A 9,265-nucleotide genomic window follows, 5' to 3' on the forward strand; every position below is an offset into this window, starting at 1 on the left:
GCCTCCAGCCGCCTTCTGGTTAATGAGTTATCCAGCCTGGCACTTCGGTTGCGCCAGCGAGACCAAGTCTCGGCTTTGGTTAATGATTTGAGCCGAACCGACCTGCCCCCCGCCCCCGCGGGCTGAAGTCGGGCAGGTCTGCCGATTTCCCGACTCCTTTCGGGGCCTAATCGGGTCGCGCGTGCCGCCTGGCGCGATCGGGGCCCATGCCCCGGCCTCTGCCAGGCCTCGGGCAGCCGCTTTTGAAGCCCGACCAAAAACCCGAAAAATGGGCAAAAAGGGAATAAATTCCCGCCCAAAAAGGGTGAATAGTCGGTTGGGCGGCAGCCCTGGTCGGTCTCTGCAGACCTGGAGGCTCGAGACGTTTGTTTGGAAAACTCACCAAGTCTCGATTCTGCCACCTCCTACCTCTGTGCAGATACCCCGCCAACCCCCAAGGACAGAAATGACAAGTGTCAAGTTGGCGGGGCGTCGGGCCACCTGCTGCCGGCCATGAGCATCCAAATCCCCGCAAAAGGGGCATTTTCATTTCTTCATCGGGACTTCCGACAATTGCCGAGGTTCAACTCATTAACGTTGTTCGCAGACACTTGCCAGAAAATGCAAGTGGCCACTTTGCCGGGCCGACTCGCTTGCCCAAGCGGGAAACCATCAACCGAAGGCCCGGTAAGGCGGCCGAATCTGACCTCATAGACTTCCACACAACGGGACTTTTGACTTTCCCGGCCGCGGGTGGCCTCCACCCGGCCTCAGCCATCAGCCCTGCCTGCCTCCAGCCGCCTTCTGGTTAATGAGTTATCCAGCCTGGCACTTCGGTTGCGCCAGCGAGACCAAGTCTCGGCTTTGGTTAATGATTTGAGCCGAACCGACCTGCCCCCCGCCCCCGCGGGCTGAACTCGGGCAGGTCTGCCGATTTCCCGACTCCTTTCGGGGCCTAATCGCGTCGCGCGAGCCGCCTGGCGCGATCGGGGACCATGCCCCGGCCTCTGCCAGGCCTCGGGCAGCCGCTTTTGAAGCCCGACCAAAAACCCGAAAAATGGGCAAAAAGGGAATAAATTCCCGCCCAAAAAGGGTGAATAGTCGGTTGGGCGGCAGCCCTGGTCGGTCTCTGCAGACCTGGAGGCTCGAGACGTTTGTTTGGAAAACTCACCAAGTCTCGATTCTGCCACCTCCTACCTCTGTGCAGATACCCCGCCAACCCCCAAGGACAGAAATGACAAGTGTCAAGTTGGCGGGGCGTCGGGCCACCTGCTGCCGGCCATGAGCATCCAAATCCCCGCAAAAGGGGCATTTTCATTTCTTCATCGGGACTTCCGACAATTGCCGAGGTTCAACTCATTAACGTTGTTCGCAGACACTTGCCAGAAAATGCAAGTGGCCACTTTGCCGGGCCGACTCGCTTGCCCAAGCGGGAAACCATCAACCGCAGGCCCGGTAAGGCGGCCGAATCTGACCTCATAGACTTCCACACAACGGGACTTTTGACTTTCCCGGCCGCGGGTGGCCTCCACCCGGCCTCAGCCATCAGCCCTGCCTGCCTCCAGCCGCCTTCTGGTTAATGAGTTATCCAGCCTGGCACTTCGGTTGCGCCAGCGAGACCAAGTCTCGGCTTTGGTTAATGATTTGAGCCGAACCGACCTGCCCCCCGCCCCCCCCGGGCTGAACTCGGGCAGGTCTGCCGATTTCCCGACTCCTTTCGGGGCCTAATCGGGTCGCGCGAGCCGCCTGGCGCGATCGGGGACCATGCCCCGGCCTCTGCCAGGCCTCGGGCAGCCGCTTTTGAAGCCCGACCAAAAACCCGAAAAATGGGCAAAAAGGGAATAAATTCCCGCCCAAAAAGGGTGAATAGTCGGTTGGGCGGCAGCCCTGGTCGGTCTCTGCAGACCTGGAGGCTCGAGACGTTTGTTTGGAAAACTCACCAAGTCTCGATTCTGCCACCTCCTACCTCTGTGCAGATACCCCGCCAACCCCCAAGGACAGAAATGACAAGTGTCAAGTTGGCGGGGCGTCGGGCCACCTGCTGCCGGCCATGAGCATCCAAATCCCCGCAAAAGGGGCATTTTCATTTCTTCATCGGGACTTCCGGCAATTTCCGAGGTTCAACTCATTAACGTTGTTCGCAGACACTTGCCAGAAAATGCAAGTGGCCACTTTGCCGGGCCGACTCGCTTGCCCAAGCGGGAAACCATCAACCGAAGGCCCGGTAAGGCGGCCGAATCTGACCTCATAGACTTCCACACAACGGGACTTTTGACTTTCCCGGCCGCGGGTGGCCTCCACCCGGCCTCAGCCATCAGCCCTGCCTGCCTCCAGCCGCCTTCTGGTTAATGAGTTATCCAGCCTGGCACTTCGGTTGCGCCAGCGAGACCAAGTCTCGGCTTTGGTTAATGATTTGAGCCGAACCGACCTGCCCCCCGCCCCCCCCGGGCTGAACTCGGGCAGGTCTGCCGATTTCCCGACTCCTTTCGGGGCCTAATCGGGTCGCGCGAGCCGCCTGGCGCGATCGGGGACCATGCCCCGGCCTCTGCCAGGCCTCGGGCAGCCGCTTTTGAAGCCCGACCAAAAACCCGAAAAATGGGCAAAAAGGGAATAAATTCCCGCCCAAAAAGGGTGAATAGTCGGTTGGGCGGCAGCCCTGGTCGGTCTCTGCAGACCTGGAGGCTCGAGACGTTTGTTTGGAAAACTCACCAAGTCTCGATTCTGCCACCTCCTACCTCTGTGCAGATACCCCGCCAACCCCCAAGGACAGAAATGACAAGTGTCAAGTTGGCGGGGCGTCGGGCCACCTGCTGCCGGCCATGAGCATCCAAATCCCCGCAAAAGGGGCATTTTCATTTCTTCATCGGGACTTCCGGCAATTTCCGAGGTTCAACTCATTAACGTTGTTCGCAGACACTTGCCAGAAAATGCAAGTGGCCACTTTGCCGGGCCGACTCGCTTGCCCAAGCGGGAAACCATCAACCGAAGGCCCGGTAAGGCGGCCGAATCTGACCTCATAGACTTCCACACAACGGGACTTTTGACTTTCCCGGCCGCGGGTGGCCTCCACCCGGCCTCAGCCATCAGCCCTGCCTGCCTCCAGCCGCCTTCTGGTTAATGAGTTATCCAGCCTGGCACTTCGGTTGCGCCAGCGAGACCAAGTCTCGGCTTTGGTTAATGATTTGAGCCGAACCGACCTGCCCCCCGCCCCCCCCGGGCTGAACTCGGGCAGGTCTGCCGATTTCCCGACTCCTTTCGGGGCCTAATCGGGTCGCGCGAGCCGCCTGGCGCGATCGGGGACCATGCCCCGGCCTCTGCCAGGCCTCGGGCAGCCGCTTTTGAAGCCCGACCAAAAACCCGAAAAATGGGCAAAAAGGGAATAAATTCCCGCCCAAAAAGGGTGAATAGTCGGTTGGGCGGCAGCCCTGGTCGGTCTCTGCAGACCTGGAGGCTCGAGACGTTTGTTTGGAAAACTCACCAAGTCTCGATTCTGCCACCTCCTACCTCTGTGCAGATACCCCGCCAACCCCCAAGGACAGAAATGACAAGTGTCAAGTTGGCGGGGCGTCGGGCCACCTGCTGCCGGCCATGAGCATCCAAATCCCCGCAAAAGGGGCATTTTCATTTCTTCATCGGGACTTCCGGCAATTTCCAAGGTTCAACTCATTAACGTTGTTCGCAGACACTTGCCAGAAAATGCAAGTGGCCACTTTGCCGGGCCGACTCGCTTGCCCAAGCGGGAAACCATCAACCGAAGGCCCGGTAAGGCGGCCGAATCTGACCTCATAGACTTCCACACAACGGGACTTTTGACTTTCCCGGCCGCGGGTGGCCTCCACCCGGCCTCAGCCATCAGCCCTGCCTGCCTCCAGCCGCCTTCTGGTTAATGAGTTATCCAGCCTGGCACTTCGGTTGCGCCAGCGAGACCAAGTCTCGGCTTTGGTTAATGATTTGAGCCGAACCGACCTGCCCCCCGCCCCCCCCGGGCTGAACTCGGGCAGGTCTGCCGATTTCCCGACTCCTTTCGGGGCCTAATCGGGTCGCGCGAGCCGCCTGGCGCGATCGGGGACCATGCCCCGGCCTCTGCCAGGCCTCGGGCAGCCGCTTTTGAAGCCCGACCAAAAACCCGAAAAATGGGCAAAAAGGGAATAAATTCCCGCCCAAAAAGGGTGAATAGTCGGTTGGGCGGCAGCCCTGGTCGGTCTCTGCAGACCTGGAGGCTCGAGACGTTTGTTTGGAAAACTCACCAAGTCTCGATTCTGCCACCTCCTACCTCTGTGCAGATACCCCGCCAACCCCCAAGGACAGAAATGACAAGTGTCAAGTTGGCGGGGCGTCGGGCCACCTGCTGCCGGCCATGAGCATCCAAATCCCCGCAAAAGGGGCATTTTCATTTCTTCATCGGGACTTCCGACAATTGCCGAGGTTCAACTCATTAACGTTGTTCGCAGACACTTGCCAGAAAATGCAAGTGGCCACTTTGCCGGGCCGACTCGCTTGCCCAAGCGGGAAACCATCAACCGAAGGCCCGGTAAGGCGGCCGAATCTGACCTCATAGACTTCCACACAACGGGACTTTTGACTTTCCCGGCCGCGGGTGGCCTCCACCCGGCCTCAGCCATCAGCCCTGCCTGCCTCCAGCCGCCTTCTGGTTAATGAGTTATCCAGCCTGGCACTTCGGTTGCGCCAGCGAGACCAAGTCTCGGCTTTGGTTAATGATTTGAGCCGAACCGACCTGCCCCCCGCCCCCCCCGGGCTGAACTCGGGCAGGTCTGCCGATTTCCCGACTCCTTTCGGGGCCTAATCGGGTCGCGCGAGCCGCCTGGCGCGATCGGGGACCATGCCCCGGCCTCTGCCAGGCCTCGGGCAGCCGCTTTTGAAGCCCGACCAAAAACCCGAAAAATGGGCAAAAAGGGAATAAATTCCCGCCCAAAAAGGGTGAATAGTCGGTTGGGCGGCAGCCCTGGTCGGTCTCTGCAGACCTGGAGGCTCGAGACGTTTGTTTGGAAAACTCACCAAGTCTCGATTCTGCCACCTCCTACCTCTGTGCAGATACCCCGCCAACCCCCAAGGACAGAAATGACAAGTGTCAAGTTGGCGGGGCGTCGGGCCACCTGCTGCCGGCCATGAGCATCCAAATCCCCGCAAAAGGGGCATTTTCATTTCTTCATCGGGACTTCCGGCAATTTCCAAGGTTCAACTCATTAACGTTGTTCGCAGACACTTGCCAGAAAATGCAAGTGGCCACTTTGCCGGGCCGACTCGCTTGCCCAAGCGGGAAACCATCAACCGAAGGCCCGGTAAGGCGGCCGAATCTGACCTCATAGACTTCCACACAACGGGACTTTTGACTTTCCCGGCCGCGGGTGGCCTCCACCCGGCCTCAGCCATCAGCCCTGCCTGCCTCCAGCCGCCTTCTGGTTAATGAGTTATCCAGCCTGGCACTTCGGTTGCGCCAGCGAGACCAAGTCTCGGCTTTGGTTAATGATTTGAGCCGAACCGACCTGCCCCCCGCCCCCGCGGGCTGAAGTCGGGCAGGTCTGCCGATTTCCCGACTCCTTTCGGGGCCTAATCGGGTCGCGCGTGCCGCCTGGCGCGATCGGGGCCCATGCCCCGGCCTCTGCCAGGCCTCGGGCAGCCGCTTTTGAAGCCCGACCAAAAACCCGAAAAATGGGCAAAAAGGGAATAAATTCCCGCCCAAAAAGGGTGAATAGTCGGTTGGGCGGCAGCCCTGGTCGGTCTCTGCAGACCTGGAGGCTCGAGACGTTTGTTTGGAAAACTCACCAAGTCTCGATTCTGCCACCTCCTACCTCTGTGCAGATACCCCGCCAACCCCCAAGGACAGAAATGACAAGTGTCAAGTTGGCGGGGCGTCGGGCCACCTGCTGCCGGCCATGAGCATCCAAATCCCCGCAAAAGGGGCATTTTCATTTCTTCATCGGGACTTCCGACAATTGCCGAGGTTCAACTCATTAACGTTGTTCGCAGACACTTGCCAGAAAATGCAAGTGGCCACTTTGCCGGGCCGACTCGCTTGCCCAAGCGGGAAACCATCAACCGAAGGCCCGGTAAGGCGGCCGAATCTGACCTCATAGACTTCCACACAACGGGACTTTTGACTTTCCCGGCCGCGGGTGGCCTCCACCCGGCCTCAGCCATCAGCCCTGCCTGCCTCCAGCCGCCTTCTGGTTAATGAGTTATCCAGCCTGGCACTTCGGTTGCGCCAGCGAGACCAAGTCTCGGCTTTGGTTAATGATTTGAGCCGAACCGACCTGCCCCCCGCCCCCGCGGGCTGAAGTCGGGCAGGTCTGCCGATTTCCCGACTCCTTTCGGGGCCTAATCGGGTCGCGCGTGCCGCCTGGCGCGATCGGGGCCCATGCCCCGGCCTCTGCCAGGCCTCGGGCAGCCGCTTTTGAAGCCCGACCAAAAACCCGAAAAATGGGCAAAAAGGGAATAAATTCCCGCCCAAAAAGGGTGAATAGTCGGTTGGGCGGCAGCCCTGGTCGGTCTCTGCAGACCTGGAGGCTCGAGACGTTTGTTTGGAAAACTCACCAAGTCTCGATTCTGCCACCTCCTACCTCTGTGCAGATACCCCGCCAACCCCCAAGGACAGAAATGACAAGTGTCAAGTTGGCGGGGCGTCGGGCCACCTGCTGCCGGCCATGAGCATCCAAATCCCCGCAAAAGGGGCATTTTCATTTCTTCATCGGGACTTCCGACAATTGCCGAGGTTCAACTCATTAACGTTGTTCGCAGACACTTGCCAGAAAATGCAAGTGGCCACTTTGCCGGGCCGACTCGCTTGCCCAAGCGGGAAACCATCAACCGAAGGCCCGGTAAGGCGGCCGAATCTGACCTCATAGACTTCCACACAACGGGACTTTTGACTTTCCCGGCCGCGGGTGGCCTCCACCCGGCCTCAGCCATCAGCCCTGCCTGCCTCCAGCCGCCTTCTGGTTAATGAGTTATCCAGCCTGGCACTTCGGTTGCGCCAGCGAGACCAAGTCTCGGCTTTGGTTAATGATTTGAGCCGAACCGACCTGCCCCCCGCCCCCGCGGGCTGAACTCGGGCAGGTCTGCCGATTTCCCGACTCCTTTCGGGGCCTAATCGCGTCGCGCGAGCCGCCTGGCGCGATCGGGGACCATGCCCCGGCCTCTGCCAGGCCTCGGGCAGCCGCTTTTGAAGCCCGACCAAAAACCCGAAAAATGGGCAAAAAGGGAATAAATTCCCGCCCAAAAAGGGTGAATAGTCGGTTGGGCGGCAGCCCTGGTCGGTCTCTGCAGACCTGGAGGCTCGAGACGTTTGTTTGGAAAACTCACCAAGTCTCGATTCTGCCACCTCCTACCTCTGTGCAGATACCCCGCCAACCCCCAAGGACAGAAATGACAAGTGTCAAGTTGGCGGGGCGTCGGGCCACCTGCTGCCGGCCATGAGCATCCAAATCCCCGCAAAAGGGGCATTTTCATTTCTTCATCGGGACTTCCGACAATTGCCGAGGTTCAACTCATTAACGTTGTTCGCAGACACTTGCCAGAAAATGCAAGTGGCCACTTTGCCGGGCCGACTCGCTTGCCCAAGCGGGAAACCATCAACCGCAGGCCCGGTAAGGCGGCCGAATCTGACCTCATAGACTTCCACACAACGGGACTTTTGACTTTCCCGGCCGCGGGTGGCCTCCACCCGGCCTCAGCCATCAGCCCTGCCTGCCTCCAGCCGCCTTCTGGTTAATGAGTTATCCAGCCTGGCACTTCGGTTGCGCCAGCGAGACCAAGTCTCGGCTTTGGTTAATGATTTGAGCCGAACCGACCTGCCCCCCGCCCCCCCCGGGCTGAACTCGGGCAGGTCTGCCGATTTCCCGACTCCTTTCGGGGCCTAATCGGGTCGCGCGAGCCGCCTGGCGCGATCGGGGACCATGCCCCGGCCTCTGCCAGGCCTCGGGCAGCCGCTTTTGAAGCCCGACCAAAAACCCGAAAAATGGGCAAAAAGGGAATAAATTCCCGCCCAAAAAGGGTGAATAGTCGGTTGGGCGGCAGCCCTGGTCGGTCTCTGCAGACCTGGAGGCTCGAGACGTTTGTTTGGAAAACTCACCAAGTCTCGATTCTGCCACCTCCTACCTCTGTGCAGATACCCCGCCAACCCCCAAGGACAGAAATGACAAGTGTCAAGTTGGCGGGGCGTCGGGCCACCTGCTGCCGGCCATGAGCATCCAAATCCCCGCAAAAGGGGCATTTTCATTTCTTCATCGGGACTTCCGGCAATTTCCAAGGTTCAACTCATTAACGTTGTTCGCAGACACTTGCCAGAAAATGCAAGTGGCCACTTTGCCGGGCCGACTCGCTTGCCCAAGCGGGAAACCATCAACCGAAGGCCCGGTAAGGCGGCCGAATCTGACCTCATAGACTTCCACACAACGGGACTTTTGACTTTCCCGGCCGCGGGTGGCCTCCACCCGGCCTCAGCCATCAGCCCTGCCTGCCTCCAGCCGCCTTCTGGTTAATGAGTTATCCAGCCTGGCACTTCGGTTGCGCCAGCGAGACCAAGTCTCGGCTTTGGTTAATGATTTGAGCCGAACCGACCTGCCCCCCGCCCCCCCCGGGCTGAACTCGGGCAGGTCTGCCGATTTCCCGACTCCTTTCGGGGCCTAATCGGGTCGCGCGAGCCGCCTGGCGCGATCGGGGACCATGCCCCGGCCTCTGCCAGGCCTCGGGCAGCCGCTTTTGAAGCCCGACCAAAAACCCGAAAAATGGGCAAAAAGGGAATAAATTCCCGCCCAAAAAGGGTGAATAGTCGGTTGGGCGGCAGCCCTGGTCGGTCTCTGCAGACCTGGAGGCTCGAGACGTTTGTTTGGAAAACTCACCAAGTCTCGATTCTGCCACCTCCTACCTCTGTGCAGATACCCCGCCAACCCCCAAGGACAGAAATGACAAGTGTCAAGTTGGCGGGGCGTCGGGCCACCTGCTGCCGGCCATGAGCATCCAAATCCCCGCAAAAGGGGCATTTTCATTTCTTCATCGGGACTTCCGGCAATTTCCGAGGTTCAACTCATTAACGTTGTTCGCAGACACTTGCCAGAAAATGCAAGTGGCCACTTTGCCGGGCCGACTCGCTTGCCCAAGCGGGAAACCATCAACCGAAGGCCCGGTAAGGCGGCCGAATCTGACCTCATAGACTTCCACACAACGGGACTTTTGACTTTCCCGGCCGCGGGTGGCCTCCACCCGGCCTCAGCCATCAGCCCTGCCTGCCTCCAGCCGCCTTCTGGTTAATGAGTTATCCAGCCTGGCA

This window comes from Pristiophorus japonicus, unplaced genomic scaffold (assembly GCF_044704955.1).
Source record: "Pristiophorus japonicus isolate sPriJap1 unplaced genomic scaffold, sPriJap1.hap1 HAP1_SCAFFOLD_1346, whole genome shotgun sequence".
NCBI classification, from domain to species: domain Eukaryota; kingdom Metazoa; phylum Chordata; class Chondrichthyes; family Pristiophoridae; genus Pristiophorus; species Pristiophorus japonicus.